This window comes from Thunnus thynnus, chromosome 16 (assembly GCF_963924715.1).
Source record: "Thunnus thynnus chromosome 16, fThuThy2.1, whole genome shotgun sequence".
NCBI lineage: Eukaryota > Metazoa > Chordata > Actinopteri > Scombriformes > Scombridae > Thunnus > Thunnus thynnus.
Genome location: NC_089532.1, coordinates 14,749,343 through 14,770,831, shown reverse-complemented (window position 1 = coordinate 14,770,831; position 21,489 = coordinate 14,749,343). Strand labels below are relative to the sequence as shown.

Below are 21,489 nucleotides of genomic sequence, written 5' to 3'. Positions count from 1 at the left end.
ACATCATAATTGATATCTACATGATGTATTCATCTGTAACTCAAACCAACTTTTTCCATCTATTTCAACAGATGACTCCTGTGATGTACAATAGTACCAAAAATGTAAAAAGGTATTACATCCCAGAGACATTTTGTTCTTTTTTTTGTAACTTATGTCTCGCGTCAGCTTTCTCTTTATTCATGAGCCTTTCCTTCTCTTTATTGTTGCCTTTATTTTTATCAAATAAGCAATAACAACAAGATATTCAAGACAAAAGGACAGCTGGGTATATCTACACAACACTGAGGATTACATTCACTGCTAACAAAGAGAACACTGTGTTCTTGGTCAAAGTAATAATTGTGACAGTATCTGTTAGAAGGGGCCTCAGGTATCACCTCCACCTACAAGAAGGTGTAAACATGCGATAAAGTGTTCCCATTAAGTCTCCAGAAAGTTTGAATTTGGTTCTCGAGTGCAAGAATTGATACTGAAAGTGCACAAATACAACTTGGAACTGTGCTATAAAAGAAAACAACATAATGTTGCACATTGACATTCAGTGACATTGTTTAATTAGTTTACAATTTGTGGTATTTTTTGAGGCTCAGTTTTTTTTTAAATACGTAACAAAATAAATGAAATCTAACATTCAAGTCAAGTATATTCCAGACAGTTCCTTTAAATGCATCTTTTTCTTATTTTTAGGGAAGTAAATATAAAGTAAATAATTATAAAGTAAACTCTTGCATACACACTCTTAACCTTTGCAGGAAGAGTGCTATTCAATTTTTATCATTAATGGAGTTCCAAAAAATATTACACTTCATCATTCTTCTGCGTCACATTTGACAGAGTGATGTGAGTGTGCAAAGCTCCTGCTTTTTATTACAACACGTGCCTTATGGATTATTTCCTGTTCCAGTAATTAGAGTGTGTTTGTTTTGATGTTGTTGGATTTGTTTTTCTGTAACAGTTGGCTGTAGTAGCTTATATCCCGGTGCGGAGGGAGAGTATTAAATCTTGATGTTACACAGGGCGAAGGTGAAGTCGTGAGACACAAAGGATTGATGAGCGGAAGGCCAATTGTAAACAAGTGTGTTTTCGGAAGAGGATGACCAGATATTTGTTGTTTCCCTGAGACATTTCCGCAAGATCTGTTGTTTTGTTCTGAGCTGACAGTGTTGATGGAAATAACGCTGGAATACACAGTTGGCCTGAGGTCCAAATGTTGTACTCACTTATCCTTTACTTCATGAAAAGAGGGTAAGACAAGACAGTCCTCCTGTCAGTTGTTTAGAAGTGCACCACTGCATTTGTTGGCATCAATTGTCTGCAAATTTAGTAGTGAATTACTCATAATTTGCCCCATATGATGGATGCATATCTTTGATCAGAATATTTTGATTTGATGAGTGAATATTCAGAAGCAAGAACAGTAAACATCAGCCTACATTTGCACACAATCAAAATATCGAAAGAGAGTTAAGGAAAGTCATGACTTGATTATCCACATAGTAACATCACTCTTTATTGACTTCTTACTTCAGCTAAGAAATATCTCTACAATTGAGTAATTTTCCTTCACCAAATAAATTTTTTATGCCTTTGTCTCATTTTGCATGGACTATTGAAATTTTCTCTATCCTTGACTCAAACACAAAGCTTCAGCTTTTTTGCAGCTTGTTCAGTGTGATGCAGCCAGACTCATAACTGTGACTAAAGGAAAAGATAAAATTGTGCCACATTACACTGACATTTTGTCCGTTTTGAAAGCGATTTACAGATTTTATTGAATTCTTTTAAAGCATTACATGGTCTGACTCTGGCATTTATTTCTAAACTCCTGTTTGCCCATGTGAATTTTTAAAAATGAGGTCATACCTCAAATTGTACTTTTTTCTTTCTTCATGTTTTGGCTCATAAAGCAAACATTAACTTGCCAGTTTACTGATTTTTGGAGCCTGTTAGTTGAAATCATCATCAGGAGTCTTCGTTTGATCACAGACGTAGTAGCAGAATCTGGAGGGAAGCTCACAGCTGTATGAGGAAGAAAGAATGACAGCAGCTGGAGTTTACAAGTTGTCTTGTAAAGTTAAACGTCTCTCTTCTCATTCATGCCACAATGTATGAAAATGTTTTCTATATTTACCATCTCAGGTGAATACAGGGTTTTTGACAGTTTTGTTCTGCACCTAACATGCACGCAGAACCCAAAACCAGTACTAAAAAAGGCAACAAACATGTTATTATCAACACCAAATTTTACTACCATTCGTCCAATGATAAAGCTAAATTCTTCTTTGAGCCCTCCACTTTGTGTTAGATTTCAAAGTTCACCCATAAAAAAACACTCGCCTGACTGTGGTAATGACAACTCCATGGTCATTCATTTTTGGTAAAGTTATTAATCCTGTCCTGTCCCTTATATATCCTGCCTACAACAGTTCCCATGTTGTTAAGGTTACCATCATTCTGTGGTGAGTCCTGACATCTGAAGAGTTAATACGATCACATGTATCTCCACACTTCAAAGTTTTTTCTTTTCTGAGCTCTACTATTCATTCCAGCAGTGCTGCAGGCCTGAGGAGTACTTAATGTGCTTCCTTCTCAGTGAGTTTAAACTACTGACCATCCATTGTCAGTCAATAATCACATGAATATCACTGATAAAAGACTATATATCTAAAAGATGGATGAATAAAAGCTAATGCACAATAACTGTTTCCCATGTTCCACAAGCAAAGGACTGAAAAATTAAAGAAGGAAGGAAATATAACATAAATAAATTGATGATTATTTTTTGATTCTAATTGTATTGTTTTTAAGTACAGGAGTGCAAATATTGAAAGCTGTATGCATATTCTGTTTCTATATAGAGTATTTATGTATGGAAATACATGTTAGAGCATAAAAACATCCCACTGTTGCATGCAGTCCTGCTCTGAGTCCCGTAAAACTTCAGTCAAGAAGTTGAAGCTTTATACAAAACAGCAAGATTACAGATCCAGATAAGATGGTTGTTGTTAGTACCATAAACTGAAATAAAAGCTAGTATTGAAGGCAACAACAGTATTTCTCTGATGCTCCTCAGCAGCCTTGTGCGGAATCAGACGAGGTCACGCAGATGCCGGTCTGCTCTAAGTAGAACGCTTTAATGTGCTGTGACCTCAGTAATAATTAAAAGATTTAAAAAAGAAGATTATCAAAGCAATTTCTACCTCACTATCTTTCCACATATTAACCGTGACCTGAGGTAAACCAGTGGCCAGTGTGTCACACTGTTTACGTATTGAGTGTCTTTTTTTTTTTTGTACTTTTTTAGCGGGATCATTGATAAGACTGTATCACTGCAGGTCTCCAACATCATATCAATGCTCCTATAGGCTGACTTTTGACAGTTGCTAACATATACTACCGTGACTATCATTAGATATGTGCTGTACTTGGATATCTGCTAGTGTGACTGTTGGTGTTCACTTTTCCAACAAATAGCAATCCAGACAAAAACTGAAGACAAGGTAAAAGGTAAAAAGTTGTAGAGCATATTGCTATTTGTACATATTAATGGGCTAGAAAGGTAACCTTCATGAAATACAAAAAAAATGCTGGTACACTATTGTGCATCCTCAACGAATTTAACATTGCACCAACTGTTTATGTTGTATGTGTAGTGTGTTTGAGAAATAAATGAGATAACGCAATTAATTCTTACTGATCCAGGTCAGAGATCAGCCGGCTCTCTCAAATCCCAGGGCATGTCCTGGGCTTGTGTATCGCAGTGTATCGTTGCCAAGCTGTCCTCACCTGCCCTACCTGACTCACAGGTGGCTCAGAGCCAAGACTGACAGACTGCTGGAAGGGAAACCTGCCACCATCTGGAACATCACAGGCTGCCAGTAGCAGCCTCGGCCAGCTCATAGACAAAATGTTACATCCCTTCGCTATTGTGTGTGGACCTGTACACTGCGAGCGTCTTTCCAGGAGGAGATAAAAGCTTGGGCCTGCAGCAAAATAGCATCTGCAACCTTTCTAACACATTAAAAGAATAAAAATATTGAACATAAAGATTTATGGTAGAAGTCAGAGGATTCATTATTCATCAGAACTACAGTACAGTCAGTACAACAAGTACACAAGGAGCCACATATTCAGCTGTCATTTCAACAGTGATCTATCTTTTGAGGTTAATCCATTTTGCTCAGAACAAGGATTTATTATCATCAAAAACTGAAATTCCTTAACTCCTGACCTTTTAAGTCTTGTTTCTAATGTGAGGCATTTTACGCCTGTGTACCCGTTATTTTGTCTGGAAGCACAGTTGTAGGTGCAACTCTTCTGATTAGTGCATGTGTATTTGAGGGAGTATTATGCAAATAACGACAAGAGATAAGTGAGACTATAATTACACAGTCCACTGGACTGACTTTAAATTTTACACCTGTGCATGGTATAAAATTTAAAGGTATGTCTGTGGTGAAGACAAATATGTAAATTAATCTTTACTCTACTGGAATCAAGACTGTACAATGAATTGTACAAAACTCTTGTTGAGAGTGTTTTAACTTTTCATTTTCCCACCTAGCATGGTCACTTAAAGTGTAGATCTAAGAATAAACTTTCTAGGATTGTCCTAATAGCCAGCAGAATTGTTGGCAAACACTAAAAGTCCTTGATTAAACTTTTTATGGAAAGGACGAAGAAGAAACCAAAGAGTATCCAGGCAGATAGTTCCCATCCTCTATTCAGACAGTTTGAGCCTTTGAGCTCCAAGAGGTGCTAAAGAGTTGCCCCTGACTGCTAAAAATGCATTTAAGAAGTCCTTCATCCTAAGTGCCATCAGTATTCTTAACTCTGCAAAGTGACTGATGAGAATTAAGCCACAGACATGACATGAAATGTTCTTAATGTGTAACATGACCTTGTCTCTGTGTTTGTTCTGCTGACTGCTTTGCTATCTCTTTCTTGCAATAATTTATATATCTATATTCTATTCTATTCTATTTGGGAGATTAAAAATAACACACCAATAAATAACTAAAAATGATTCAGGAAAATTAAGAAATAATTATAAATGAACACAATATCTGACTATTTTGACAGCAGACACGGGATGGAGAGCTGTGGTTAAGATTTTTCTCTCTCAAGCAACAGGTGATGACTCATGTATATTTTGTGTCTTTTATGTGTATTATTGTCTCATTCAGTCTCTTTTTCAAAATTAACATTAACATTATCATAATGCCTACAAAGACACACACACACACACACACACACACACACACACACACACACACATATGTATATATATATATATATATATATATATATATATATATACACTTAAATATGTTTAAAACAGTTCACGGCTTAAAGCTGTTGATGGTTTTGAGTAAGAGTTGCATACATAAGGATTTTTAAGGGGTTTTTTTTGACTGCAATTACTTGACCACACTATTTTCATATGACAGATCACAGTAAATTAACTAACTGTCAACTGTCAACAGACCTTTTTCAAAACAGACATTTGGACTTGTCATAGTAAGAAAAGCACAGGTGTTACTCATAACATTAACAATGGCTCTGTTCTATTCAAGAGTCCCAGTAAGACATGACAGTGACAGTGAGCCAGCAGGCACAATACCAGGACCCTGAAACTGAAGCAGCTGAATGGAATTCGGCCATCGTTAATTTTATTACTAACACCTGAACTTTTCCTTCTGTGACATGTCAAAATGTCATCTGTGACAAAACCGGACTGCCTGGACCATTTCCTCCTAGCTTCCTCTTGAACTAGGTTGAGGTACTTTCGTATCCACCTTTATTTGTATATTTCAAAACCATCATTATGATTTTTATGAAGAGAGATATTGATATATGATTGGATATATGAATTCAATTTACAAATGTTAATTGAAGCAGGTATTATGTTGTTTCTATTGTGCTCATTCATTTAAACGTCCATAGACAGACGATAAATGTATGATAGGATCAGAACAGCTTTAAAACAAGCCTTGTAATAAATACATATTATGATAGAGGATGGTTTTTGAATTGACAGGGATCTTGATAAGTTTCCCAACCGAAGTAGAAAAGCATCTTTGTATTTAGCTTTGTGGATTGTTATTATTGAGTAATGAATAAAGGAGTATACTGTTCATCTCTGGACTCTGCTGTCATTTCTTGAATGTGTAGTAATATATTTGAGTAGGACATGAGTCTGCCTGGAAGACATTTCGAGGTCTTGACAGTGATTGGCAGAGACTCTAATAAAAGCTGAAATGCAATTTCCTTTGCTGACTTGTCATAAAAAATGTGGTATTTCTAACTGCATGAAGACAGCATATTGAAATATTTAAACCTGCCTTTAACTTCTAATACAAAACATTTAATTAACTGTCAAATAGGAAAAATATACATTCTAACTGAATCTGGATATGCTTCTGCACTATTTGGATATGCTCTAGTTTCACTTACAGCTCTCAACACAATCAAAACCCCAACATTTTGGAAAATACTATCTTCTTTTCCACTCAAAAAAATGTGCTGCGGTATTTTACTCACCTCAACAACCCTGACGAAATGCAGCCAGGTGTTTGAGGTCTCCATGTTGAAGTCCTTCCTTGATCCTACAGGGGGGGGTGTTACTCTGCTGGGACTGGACCATGAGCCTGGGACAAAGGGGAGATGAGCAATGGAGAAGAGGGCAGCTGAGGTGAGTGGTGGGGTGGCTGCCACAGCTTAAAGCCTCACCGCAGCCCCAGCAGGGTAATCTAATCAGCTGTTTCAGAGGCTCTCTTGGCGCTGACGAGCTCTGCGTCTCTCTCTCTCTCTCACTCTGTGAAAATGAAGAAGAGCTCACTCTTCATTTTCAAGCGATATGTGCTCCTTCTTATTATCCTCAATTAGGTATGTAGAGGTTTGAGAACAGCTGATAAACATGGCCTGTTTTTCCCTGCAGGAAAAGATGGTTTAGTGTATTTTGTTTGCGGTTGATTTTAATCTTTGTTTGTGGGTGAAAATGCCGTTCAAATGAGGTATTCATATTGATTGGGAGAACGTCATAAAAACTCTTCTACATACCTGAGATGATGTCATTGTACTGCTGTTTAGAAATACAACATTTCCCCTTGATGATATAAACCACTTATGCTGTACATATGTAGTGAGATGTGAATGCTATTTGTGTACTGCATTAAGTTGTATTTCCTTCCACTTCAATTTAATATGATCCCACATGTGTACAAAGCTTTAATCATGAGTGGGATGCTGATGTTAGTAAGACAAGAGCTTTTTCTGTGATTTTTGGGCAATATCTTTGATTACTGGCAGGGTTTTCTCATAAAAAGTCTTTCAATTAGTAACAGTTGGAAGAATTTAGTATAAATGGAAAGACACACATGAGGATTGAAGCTACAGTACATGCAATATGTCAGTTACACAGCTGCCCAGCGCTTATTGTTTACATTATAATCTCTTATCAAAAGAGGAGTAATGGTTTGTAGGATAAACTGAAGTAAAAACTAAATACAGCTATGGAACAGGAAATCCACAAACAATGATACACACAAGGAAGTGAGCTAAAGAGCAGATAATGCAATTAAGAAAAGGCAATTAAATAGCTCATTCTCAAACATTTAACATAAATATGCTCGGCATCAAAACTGCATTTGTCAAAATGAGTAATGACAGTATACAAAAGTGTGAGTCACCTGGAACTAAATATATCCCCTAATGAGAACGGAAAGGATTGTGATTGTGTTGGACAAACAACATGTGCTCAGCTATTGACATCTTGATGGTTGAAGAATTAATCAAATTAAAGGTTCAACCGATGCTGACAGCAGAACAGACACTGCTAAATCAACAGGTGCAACATCTCAGTGGGAATCTTTTACATGACTGAGATGTCTTCCGTTCATAGAGACCCTGTTTACACTTGGTTTTAAAATGTGTCTTGGGCGATCGGATCACAAGTGGATAGCACTAAATACAAGTGTAACGACCATCAACGCCCCCTTTACAGCACAAACTAAAATGCGTTTTGGGTGATCAGATTGCAATCAGATAGTGCTTGACCACATGAAAGTACAGGTGTAAATGCACCCAAGACGCATTATGGATTGATTGTGATCCAGTCAGCCAAACCATCTCTGGAAGTGCTCAGGGACGCATTGTGTAAGTGTAAATGTATTTGTATTGTCAACCCATATACAACAACAGCATGGGTGGAAAAATGTAATCACGCTTGACTGTTCCAAACCAGCGAGGTAGCAGCCATTAGCCTGTTAGCACGCTCAGCTTCTAGCAAGAAAGCAGCAAGAAAGCTATGGATATTCAAAACTCTCATAGATTGAGTCAAGACGAGACCAAGTGTCAGCTGTCAGTTTGGTTTGATGGAAGTATACAAGCGAAACTTGGCAATTGAAGAAAAAAAAGTCCAAACAATAGCGTAGCTTTATGGACGGCTACTTTTTAAAAATTTGTTTTGTTTTTTTGGACCCCGCGCAAACGAGAGGAGGATGTGATGTTCGGTTGTTTGAGCTGGACAGAGCAATTGGATGTCAATCGGATCTGAATGTGGAAACTGGAGACACATATTAATATCAAGTGTAAATGTAATCAGGTTAAATCATATATAAATACAATATGGATATGAGACATATTTTAATGCAAGGTGTAAAGGGACTATAAGACACATTGTGATCCGATCACTCAAACCACTTGCCAAGGTGGTGTGGGACACGTTTGACCACATGTCTTTTGTAGTGCAAACGCTAATGCATCCTGATGCATGTCAATGTCAAATAATAACATTTATCATACAGTTCTTTCTGTAAATATAAATGTAACGTGTATGATAAATATAACACTCTAAATTGGACCATTTTGCATAATGAGTACTTTTACTTTTGATACTTTAAATAGGCTACATTTTGCTGACAATATGTATACAATATGTTTTACTTAAATAAGATTTTGAATGCAGGACTTTTACTTGTAATTGATTGTTTTTTTGTTGAGGTTTTGCTTTTACTCAGTGGTGGAAGACGTATTCAGACCCTTTACTTAAGTAAAAGTATGAATTCAGCAATGTAAAAATACTCAATTACAAGTCCTGCATGAAAAGTCCTACTTTAGTAAAAATGTTAAGTTGAGCAGTATGCTCTTTAGTAGTCTTAGTTCTTTCTTTCCTTTTGGCTGGCTGGTAGTGGATGAGACATCAATTAACCCGGTGGCCCAGGTGTGGTAAGGCTTCTGGGTAGCCGTGTCCAGAAGTGATTTTGGCGATGAACAACCGTGAACGACCGTGAGAGTGAGAGACCCAACACCAGAGCAACTTTTGTCTTTGGCCTTGAGAACTGAAAGCCGACTACCTCCAGCTTTGTTTAGTTTTGGACCAGCCACCACCAACAAACAAACTACTGACGCTGTCTGGGCTGGCTGCTCGTGGGGAGCTCTCAATTGGAGCTAACCGCTGTTGTTGACTGGAAGTAAGCCCCACACAACCCACTGCCAGCCAGCCTTCTCTTCCAAACACACACAGTATGTTAGGGAATGAACTTGCCCTAGACACGCCAGGAACCGAACTGCCAGTCAGTCTTGTAACAGAAGTACAAAGTAGCGGCAAAATGCTTTATACATTAGTATTAAAGTAAAAGTACTCGTTTGGTCCCCCTGACTGATATATTATTATATATGACATCATTAGATTATTAATACTGAAGCATCAGTGTGTAAGCAGAATGTTACTGTTGTAGCTGCTGGAAGTGGAGCTAGTTTGAACTACTTCATATACAGTTAGCTAGTTTAGTCCAGTGGTTCCCAACCTAGGGGTCGGGCCCCTCCAAAGGGTCACCAGATAAATCTGAAGGGTCGTGAGATGATTAATGGGAGAGGAAAGAAGAAAAAACAAAGTTCTGATACACAAATCTGTTTTCAGTTTTTGGACTTTTCTCTAATCTTTGGTTTTTGTGAAATATTTGGTCATTTGAACATTTATTGAAATGAAACCATGTGAGAAGTTTAGAGGGAAAAATCACTATTTAGTGGAGCTGTTAACAACTCATAGACATCTGGAATGTGACTCTGACTACACGCTGCTTTTTGTAACATGTCAAAAGCCAAAAAGGTTGGAAACCACTGGTTTAATATTCCAAAATGTGTTGTATTTTAAAAGCTTGTCATATTATCTATTGTCTAAAATCTTAATCTGAAAAGTAATTAGTGTCAAATAAATGTAGTTGAGTAGAAAGTACAATATTTCCCTGTAATGTAGTGGATTGGAAGTATAAAGTAGCATAAAATGGAAATATTCAAGTTAAGTACAAGTACCTCAGATGTACTTAGTTACTTTCCACCACTGCTTTTACTTAAAGGTGCAGTGTGTAGTATATAGTGGCATCTAGTAGAACAGTCTTGGCAAAATGGAATATATACATAAGTAAGTTTTAGTGTATAATCACCTGAAAATAAGAATCATTGTGTTTTCATTACATTAGAATGAGCCCTTTTTATCTACATGGGGAGCGGGTCCTCTTCCACAGAGCCCGCCATGTTTCTACAGCAGCCCAGAATGGACAAAGCAATCATTGGCTATAGAGAGGGCCTTTCACGTTTTTTGTGGCCACCGTAGGTTCTCCTACACGTTTGGAAGGGTAGGGGGAGGGGGAGTGGTATTTAGTTGGTTGCAATCTGCAACCTCACTGCTAGATGCCACTAAATCCTACCTACTGGTCCTGTAAGTAAAAGATCTGAATACTTCTTCCATGCTGACTTTCTGCTAGCTAGCTGTCACATACTTCTCAATATGGCGGGCAATTTGAACTGCCACCGCTCTGTCAATTCTTTAGCGTGGACTCTGTCCACTCATAGCTCACCTGTCAACTGTTTGTTAATGCAGCTTCAGTAGCTAACGTTACTGTTTTGTGGCGGTAATATTCGCGTTGGTGCTCTCCTGCTCCCGTTTTTATGTCTCACTTCCTTCATAGTTTCTCACATGGGTTGTCAACCTCAAACTCCACTTCAAGCAGGAGTTTTCCTTCCCTGCCGTCGGCGGCTTGGCTCTTCCTGCATCCACGGACGTGCCAGGGATCGCTGCTTCACTTCAACCAAGCTAGGTGAGTCTTGTTAGTTTTGCTTAGGTGTGTGTTGTTGTGAGGAGATGTCTTGGCTGTCTTCAGTCAGACTTTGTTGTTGTTTTTGCTCAACAATATCAGTTAGCTATGAGGCTGCTGGCTCATTTATTTGTTATGGTATTGTGAATTAGCTAGTGTCTCTTGGTGTTTGAGCTTATTTTTCTGTTGGCTGTTTTTCCTTGGCGCAATTAATGATACTTTCATGCTGCTAATTAGCTTAGTTGTGATATTTCACTTTTGTACTGTTAAGGACTGAATTGGCACTCTTCTCCTCAGGTCTGTTGCTGTTGTTTTGGCTCTGTAGACTTAGGTTTGGTTATGTAAAATGCTTCAGGAATGTAAACATGACTGGTATCTTGCTCAGCCCATACATATTTCTCATATTTGTTTTATGGTTTGATTTGTTTGATTTATTTTCCTTGTACTGGAGAAGTAATCACCTTCGCACATTTTCCAAACACCATGCTCAGTTATGCACTAGAGAAATGTTTCACTCAAAACAGTGGGTTCATGATCAGCTTACTTTACTGTTCTTAATGTCACATTACATCTGTGTTGCCACTACACTCAGCGGCAATCTTGCCAATGCCAACCTTAATCCTATTATCAGCACTCCCCAGTATTTGCTATGTATGCTCATGTGAGGCCAGAGCCTAGATGTCAAATATCAACTCTATATAAACTGACTAATCTAATCATCAATCATATCAGTTATTAGAACCCAAACCTACTCTACTGTATACGGTAAACAAATTTCCATGTATAATTACCAAATGGGTGGCTCAAAAAGTCAAACGTTGTGTCATGCAGGTCTCTGTTATTTTGTACAATGATTTCTATCATTTATTCCAGAAATAGAGCTTTGGGAGGTGTTTCCGCTTGTTGTTGTGCTCCTAAGAGACACCTGGGTGTTCCTGAGGACGAGTCCACAAGAGAGCATTAGGGAGAAGAGTGTAGCGCACTGTTGTCATCGCTAACCATATCCAACTCCCTCATGTCTCATTCACATGTAAAAAAAACACCTAACATTATCATATAGAATGTAAACAACAAACACGGTTGTTATTATTAGTACTCACAGCTGTCAAAGCTAGCATATTAGTATTGGGAAATCGAGTTTGATGCAGTAACTTATTGCTGGCTAGCTAACAACAGTTGGCTGCAGTAAGGTTAGATATCAAGCAAAGCTAAAAACATCAACAAGGTTAGCAGTAGTACACAGCCAAAGTTTGTTTTGAGTGTTTATTTTAAACGTTCAGTGCATTTCTTCCATAATGTCTGCAGACAAAACAGCTGCAGTACTTACCTAGCTACCTGGTGATTTTTTTCTGTTACCATCAGTGACACATTGACAAACCTGAATTTTGTATTTTACTCATAACATGTCATCTGTTGTGTGCTGTGTTTGCTGTGCAATTTACCTGGTTGTCTGCTTTGTTTTGCAGGTAATCATCAGCAGGTTATTTAATTCTGGGCTGCAGCACAGCTCAGCCTCTGGCTGACTCTCTGGCATTTGGCCGCTGCGCCAGCTCTCACTCTTCCCCACCGACGCCTTTTCGATTTGGTTATGTTGCTTTAGTTCTTTTGCTTTTATGCACCGTACAACACCCACACACACATCTTCCACTCATGCACACTACACTACTGATTATACTGACATCCAAGCCCCATATTGTAAATATTTAGTTAATTTGTTTAATTTGATTTAATAAATTATATTTTGTTAAACATTGACATGGTGTGTTTCCCTTTTGTTGTGGCCACTTGAGCCAGGTCATAACAATACGTTGTTTTGCATGTTAGAGCTTCCACAATGAGAGCATTGTTGGCTCTGATTATGAGTACACTCCAGAGCCAAGCACATCATCTGGTCAAAGAGGACAGGCTTGGGGTCGAGGACGAAGCAGAGGAGGTTTTGTGAGAGGGAGGGCAACCAGCAGGGTCCGAGGAAGTGGAGGCAGAGGACGGGGAGATCGGAGTGCGACAGGCCAAGGAGCAGATGTTCTTGGACAAGATAATATATAATATATAACCTCAAAGGATTACAGATGAGCAGGTATCTATAGTAGCACATTACTTTTGATATTTTTCTGACATCAATACCACCAATAACTACAACTCTTTGTCTTAGTCTGTGGATATGATGCTCATTCATGGTGTCTGTGTATGCATGTTGACCTGGCATGCACTGTGGACACACAAGTCCTCTTAGAGGACAATAAAGCTCTGATCAATGAAAATATCTAATCATGTTGATGATCTATTGCTTTACAGGCCAGAATTTGAGGACTGAGCTTGGAACAAATCACATCAAGTGTTGGAGCTCTGCCTGACACGTGACCCAAGCCTGATCTTTGATATTCTCCACTTCAGCAGATGCTCCTCCACCGGGCCCTCCTGTTACAGGTCAACCCATTTGGTGTGTCTGCCAGAAGTGCAGAGAAATGCCCACAGATGTGGAAAGAAAGTGCTGTGGGCAACATCATGACTCCTGTGTTTCCAAGCTGCCACATATGGAAACCTATATTTTGCAGGAGGGGGTCCTGCACCTTGCCAGATGGATCTGGAATGATATCAGGGCAGTGGCTGATCTTCCAGACACAGGGGAGAGTAACAGACAGTTCTGTTATGCAGCATACAGATAATTTGTCATGTGACAATATGGAGCACTGGGGCAGGGTCATAGAGCAGTTACACCCAGCTGCTATGGCTAGAAAAAACATGACCGTTATCCAGATCCTCATGCAAAATACAATACCAATATTTACATTGAGTGATTGAACATATGTATATTACAGATTTTATTTGTTTTCCTTTTTCTATCCCCAGGAGGGTGTAGACAATAATACAAAGTAGGTTTTAATTATTTTTTGTTCTGCACAACCTGTTATCACTTGTTTGAATAAAATCTTAAAAATGATAAATGCCTTTTCTTTACACGTATAGTATAAACAGTCAGTCAGTGTTGACAAACAGGTCAGGCTGTGCATTTGACATCATATGGGTGCTGTGGCAATCTTCTACTGTTTTGGCTGTGATTGTCCTTTAGAAAGAGTATTACAATCACATATCTGACAGTAATTACTGCATTTCAAAGAAACCCACATTACTTTCAAAGAATAAGACTACTACAACTTTGGCTGCATTTTATGCAGTGACAAACATTCACAACAGTTTTCAAAGTCATACCTATTGTGGGAGCCAAGTATTATTTGGCCATATTTAAAATTGGCCTGAAATAGGTGTAGGCCTGTGTTATATTAAATTTGCGTATTCATTTTGCCATTTACAGTCATTTGATAGTCAGCAGCCCTAGCTATTTTAGAATTAGCGAGTTTCAGTTTCAGAGTCATTTGCATAGTTTCACAATCAGTGATTTCTTGCAATATCTGTGTTTGGCAACAAAGCCACACATTTCATATGGTTATGCCATGACTTTACTTAGATAACTATTGTAGATCATAAGTAGTTCTGAGGTTCAGAATCTGTAAAACAGACCTGAAAATGGTATGTGGAACCTGGCATAAATGTCTACACTTTGGAATTCTTTACAACAGAGCCATATGGATTTTAAACTAGCTTTTGCACACAAGTATGTTGCCACTTCATGCTCAAGCTACAGTATCATAAGCCAACTCACCTAGCCCTCTGCTGACTTGCATCTGCAACAGCTCCTGGTGGCTGGGGCAGGGACACCTCAGAACACATCAGGCCTCCTGGCTCTGCTCCATGGCATCCCCTCAGTAGCAAACAACCTTTGCTGCAGGATAGCGTTTGGGAGGTCTGTGATGTAGCTGTTGTCCTTCACCTTCAGTGTGTACAGGCTCTACTCCTCGGACTTCTTGTTGTACAACGTTCTTATTACCCTACATTGCACAATAGTTTGCATTTCCACATAAAAACCCATCAACACATTAAATAAGTACCTCACATTTTGTTCTTGTACATAAACAGAACAATGTAGCTGTATTTGTCATACTATTGACTCAGCACCTATAAGTTTATTGACTAAAACGCATAGGTATACTTATAATACAACATACTGAATTGAGCCATCAGCTTTTTTCTTGGCTGGTCTGTGAATGTGATGATTGTAGTCCAGGCCAGCCGCCATGGTCTAAGCTGCATATACAGGTGGGGAGAGGTTGAAGCGCTTGCTTGCCTACATAAGTATGTGATTGTGGAAGGACTCCAATCCTGCAGTTGACTTGAGAGCACAGTGGAAACAATGTACAATTGATTTCTGTTCTGGTTACATGATTCAAGGCATAGCAACATCAAATCAAAATTGCAGTGAAATATTTACATAGGGGAAAACAGTACGTGGAACATAGACCTATGTAGTGAGTTTAACATAGACCTATGCTGATATATACATTAAAAGCAGATGCTTGTGGACGTCCTTTAGCCAGTGTGCATCAAGAATAAGTTCTTTCAGTCTCCAGTGTGCCCTTCTGAGTCCACTCCTTTTCTCTGATTTCCATCAAGGGGCCATAGCGACAGGCACCAAGGGCCCACACATGCTCTCCTGTGACGTGGTGCAGGACTCCAATCCACATGTCCTGTGAATTCTGAGGGCAGCAAGAAATCAAACCCAGTTTGCACAAATCACAAGTGAGCACGATAACGAGTCAGCAAAATGGTCCAACCCGTTGGCCAAGGTCTACCAAGCATTTTCATTTGAGGTTTTTAAAGTAATATTTTGTCCAAAGCATTATTTTATATGAAACCTTTTGGTACGACTAGTCACATAAATACAGCATTTGACACTGAGGCGTACACTAAAGGCCTAGTACATCAGTAATTACATTACTCTATAAATCATAGTGAGGGATGAGGGACTGACTGAATTCAAATAAAAGCTTCAATAATCTTTTTGGCTTGGTGTCTAAATATCAACACTGAAGAGAAACATTACAAAAGATAAATTTCTGTAATACTTCATAACTCTTCATAGTTATCTGCAGTCTCACAGCAAAGCCAGAAGTGGTTGCAGATGTCTTTATTCCACATCTGTAGAATGGAGCGCCCCTTTTGCTGCCCTGCCTGGACATTGAACAAAATTCATTTTGATGGAACGTCAAGTAGGTTTATGACGAGAGGGTTGATGTATCTATCTATCTATCCATCTATCTATCTGTCTATCTATCTATCTATCTATCTATCATGAACTTATTGCATGAATTTTTCTATCCAAGTTTTTGGACCTTTGCCAGATGTCCAGGGTGTGGTGGACTTCACTGTCTTTGCATTTCCATTTGTCTGGATGACAAAAACAAATCATGGAACACATAATATGCTATGTAATAATCCAAAACAATCTCAAGAATAATGTAAATGATGAATGTGGTCTGGGACTTGATGCAGAAAGTTGGATTGCTGCACCAACCCCTAAAGAAAACTACAATAAATCCACTTACTGAAGAGTGCTGATATTTGGGTATGAGCATCTGTGCAAATTTTGACAGAGCGTCTCAAAAGGTACGCATGAGGCCCTCCTTCTCCATGACAACGAAGTTCCTCAGTGTCTTTTGCTTGTCAGTGCTGACCATGGAGATGATCTATTTGGACTCATTGTCCATGGCAGTGTATGTGCAATATTGCACACAGAACACAGGACTGTGTATCTGAGCATCTCCTTTGAATAGAAATGAGAAAAGAAAGCAAAAAGGGTAACTACACTTTTCAGTAATGAGCTAAATATGTCATTTTATGCTACTCCAACTGGATGAAACAACACTGAGGTCACTGTAGCGCTTCATATCACAAATAAAAACCTCATTGAAAGTACTGTCAACATCTCTTCAAAAATCATACACAAAAGCCAAAGTAGCCTGGCATCAGTTCACAATCAACTGAGTCTGAATGAAGCCTACCCTCAATAAACAAAGTATTGACATTTTGTGCACATTTTGTTGCATTTGATTTCTACTTTTACCCTAGGGTTTTATGTCTGTACTGAACTTTTTTTTGTAGATTTGTTGTGTTTGGTCTTTGTATCACCATGCATCTGCGCTGCCAATACTGTCTCAAATAAAACAACAAAATACAGTTCTATTATATGGTGTATAGTTTGTGTGTGTGTGTATGTCAAACTCACCCAGGGTAACAACAGGCCCTTTAAGTCTGATTTATGGTTGGTCGCTCAACACTTTTGATAAGTGACGTATTTTTGCCAGAAAAAAGTGTCGCTGTGTCACTTTCCTTTCATGTCGCACACCTAGAGAATTTTATTATGTCGTGGACACCGTATATTTTGTCACACAATGTGACTGGGTAGTGTTACTAATGTCACCATGGAGAATGTAGTTTTCACTGAATTTCCTTATTGATATTTTGGTCTGTAACTTTAGATAACTTACAACGTCCTTGTTTAAGCAGTCAGGATGATATAACGTAACTAAACCAACTGACTGGAGGATGGTGCCTGGTTACCATGGAGATGACCTGACACCTTTTTCCTGAGCATAAATTGAAAATGCTTATCAAAAGTGTTGAGCGATATTCCATAAATCAGCCTTTGGTCTGAAGCTGGGTGATGATTTCAGCTCTCTTTTCATTCCGGAAGTCCTTTATAGTGTCCACACAGTAGGAGTCCTGGATCCTGAAGAAAGAAAACCTCTCCACCATGCCCATATTCATGAATTTGAATAGGAATGATATATCTCTGCATAGTTGTTGCCAGAGAGCAGTATGTTACATCATGTTACATCACCACATGTTGCTGAGGTAATGCAAGGGCCAAGACTTTATTTCAAATTTGTACTTTGGAAATAATTTGAACAAAAAAATGTCACTACAATTACCATACCTTGCATCCAATTACTGAATAGCTGTCTCCTAAGTGCTGTTGTTGTCCAACTCCTCAACTTCAGCAACTGAGAAGTCATCATCTCTGCAAAAATGATAAGAATTACAGAATAACATCTGAATCTGTGAGCAGGACATAAAATTGTTCCTCATTCTCTCAAGGAAACAATACAGGACTGTTGCTACATAGAAATAGAAGTCTTGTGTTGGGCAGTTGATGGGAAGCAGGTTTGATGGGTGGAAAGTAATTATTTGAGAGGGTTGATTGGTGCAGCAGTTATGGACAGTGTTTCCCATATTCTTCTGTGGCCGGCTGACAAAGTCAATCACGAATCAAAGTAATTTCAAAAATATTTTACTAATGGTAGAAATGGTCTCAATTGGTAGGCATATGACTTTTAGAATCAGTACTGGAAACATGATAGTGGCACAGCTGATGAAAATTTGCTATTTTTTTCTAATGTATCTCTGCCAAGGAGCATGTATGTAAAACAAACAAGCTAGACATGAAAGAAAGATGCATATATATATATGAATAGAGCCCATCAAAGAGAACAGTGGTCTAAGCCATGTTCCTATCTGCATCAAGTTACACTCAGCAGTTGGAGAGAGACTCCAAAAAAATGGTGGAAACAGCGGGAGGTGGTGGTCTCTGCTTCGAAGGTGTGGAAGTTGATGAATCCATAACTACAAAAACACACCAATAGGCTACATCACCACATTTGTAAAACATCCTGTTCAAAGCCCATATAGACTAAGATAAATACCATCAAATTACACTTGCTCACAACTACAAAGCAGACACTGGCGAACATTTACACAGATTAGATACCAGGTAGGAAACATAGCTATATAGTCTATTAGTTTACACCTACAGCATAGCTAATGTTAACGTTGGGCTAATATATATAAGGAAGCAACATAAGTAGCTAACTACGTTAGCTACATAATTCAGGAAAATAACAAATTTCCCCCCAAAACAAAACAAACCAGATAATTACTTGTCCAACAGAAATACAGCAATCATGGCGTTACTTTTCAGGCCCTTCAACTCCGTCAGTTCTCGCTATTGTTGAAGTCATATTGACTCTGGTTTGACCTCTTGCTTTATCCAACCTCTTTTTGGTCATAGCCTTTTCTACTTCTGTCTTTCTTTTTTGTTTTGTTCAGCAGTGCAAGTCTGTTGTAGGTATAGGTGTAACTGGAAATTTTGGCTGCATTTTTTCTGCCATTCCTGTGCGACTAGCTCGCAGCTTTAGCAATATGTCTGCCTAGCCTTGTGTGAGACTTGTGTGAGGTCATGTGCAATGAGTGCATAGGCAGAATGCGCAGGTAGGCAGGTAAGTAGGTAGGTAGGTAGATAGACAGGAAGGTAGGCCATCCAATAATATCGTGTGGGCCAAATGAAATGACTGGATGGGCTTACGACAGCCACTGATACCGGATTTTTTTCTTCTTATTTTTGGTCAGAGCATTTGATTTATTGATTGCTGTTGGGATGTAAAGAGAATTTCAACAAATATAACAAAAAATGCTTCTAAAATAAATTACCTTCCCAAGCTTTAAGACACTGAGATGAGTTTTTAATTATATTATATTGACAGTTTAGTTTGGTTTTATTATAATGACTAAATCCTCAACAGAGATGCATGAAATGTACTGTGTAACGACTTCTGCAAAACATGAAATAAATAAGACAAAGAGCACAGTTCCAAAACAGACTTTTTCAAACCTGTCCTGAGATAATTAGAACCTGGAGTAAGTAAGTAACACTTTCTGCAGCATTCTCCCACTTCTTAAATAAAAGCGTTGCTGAGCTGAAATCAGGATTGAACTAATGTCACTGTTGTCTTCTTTGATCTACTGTCTATCTTTGCCAGACATCACTAGAGTCCCTTACTGCGAACACTCGGCAGGATAGATCTTTGCATTTAAAGAACAATCTGATAGATTTTAAAATTTACAACAGTGCTGAAATGATTAGTTGATTATTCCTGTGGTTTGCCTCCCATTGTTTTGGGCCCTGCAGCATTAGCTACCGGGCTGCGAGAAAACATGCGTCAATATGATTCGGCAATAAATAATGAATAATAATTTTGTAAGCTGAGAAATATGGCTTGAAATTTGAGTAATCACATTAACAGCTAAAGATACAGTAAAGTTCAACAACAACATAGGAGTGCATATATTGTATTTTGTAAATGCATAACAACATCATAGTGCATTGTACTGTATCAAGACACATAGGCCCAAGGCATTTCTACATTCAAATGGCAATAGCCTATGCACCATGTTCAGAAATCAGTCAAGGTGAGTAATATACAGACATTTAGAATTCCACTCATTTATCTAACAGACAACATCCTCTCAAGTGCACACAACTGTGCCAACAAAAACAAAACATGAGTGCATGGGATGATATTGAAAGGAATTATAACAATATATCAGTGCATTGTATTTTATCGAGGCAAATTATTTCTATATTGATATTTCGAGAGAGAGGTGAAGTCAGGTTGTCAGTGGAATACACATACAGTGGTGCAGATGCTGGGCAGTGAGGTATGCGCCATTATTAGTTTTAATGGCATTCATGTGTGAGAATGACGATTCGCATGTGTAAGTTGAGCCAAACATTGTGAGGATAAAAAGCGCAAGATCCCTTGAATGAGGGAATTTCTAGTGGCTGACTTCATGTGTCCAGAACTTTTCAGAACCTGCCAGCTGGAATGACTGTCGCAGGTCATCTGATGACTGAATGTCAATGAGTTCGAGTTGTAAAGACGCCTCATTCAATGACGTTACCAGCTCCTTTGCTTTCAATGCAAACTCTCCCTCAACATTCACACAGAGAGGGTCCTTCACAAATCTCATCACTTCAGTGGGGATACTGAAATTGTCAAACCTAGTGGCAAAGTTGGTTTTCAGTGAGTCTATAAATCCCGTCATCACCTCAGTGATTTATAGGCATGCTTGCGATTTGCGCAATGTGGGGAAGTGGAGCATTTTGCCTGGACATAGATCAGCAGAAAAAAGTGTGAGCTTTCTTTGAAATGCATGAAGTCTCTCCACAAGTTGCGTGACTGTTTTATCTCTGCCCTGCAGCTCCATGTTGAGTCGGTTCAAGTGATGGAAAACATCGCTCAGAAAGCAAACAGCAGCGGAAAACTCACCATTTTCCATTAGACAGAAAAGTGTGGGCTTTTTTCTGCTTTGAATTACGGAGAAAAGCCAGGATCTCCTCTCTCTGTTCACAAAATCGTTTGAATGCGTTTCCTTTGCTAAGCCATCATGTCATGTGGATGAGCAAATCATTATATTGAGCTGACATGCCTGACAACAACTGGTGGAAAAGGCAGCACTGTAAGCTGGAGGTATGACAAATAAAGTTAATAATTGCAATGACAGAGTCAATGGTCTTTTTTAACTCACCACTTAGTTTGGCACACAAGAGGCTTTGGTAGATAAGGCAATGTGGTGATCTCAGCTGTGGAGCCACAACTGCCAATCCCCTCCAACCATCACGGGCACACCATCCATTACCAGCATGTTAATACGTTCC

General features: G+C 38.6%; 2 long non-coding RNA genes across 6 annotated transcripts in view; one reads left to right on the top strand and one right to left on the bottom strand.

Annotated features, from left to right (window-relative positions):
* Positions 1–18,192, bottom strand: part of LOC137199332 (uncharacterized) — a 34,951-nt gene extending 16,759 nt beyond the window's left edge. For 4 of the 5 annotated variants that reach the window (XR_010931767.1, XR_010931769.1, XR_010931768.1 and 1 more), the window contains exons 1-6: positions 17,221–18,192; positions 16,541–16,758; positions 16,328–16,382; positions 15,164–16,166; positions 14,761–14,986; positions 6,547–6,653 (exon numbers count right to left, since the gene is read on the bottom strand). This is a non-coding gene — a long non-coding RNA (uncharacterized lncRNA). The remainder of the gene's footprint in view (positions 1–6,546; positions 6,654–14,760; positions 14,987–15,163; positions 16,167–16,327; positions 16,383–16,540; positions 16,759–17,220) is intronic. The other variant, XR_010931770.1, reaches the window with a different exon arrangement.
* On the top strand, positions 10,423–14,223 carry LOC137199333 (uncharacterized). The gene is made up of 4 exons (XR_010931771.1): positions 10,423–10,723; positions 10,974–11,102; positions 12,566–13,176; positions 13,395–14,223. It is a non-coding gene; the product is annotated as an uncharacterized lncRNA (long non-coding RNA).
* Positions 18,193–21,489: the final 3,297 nt, after the last annotated feature.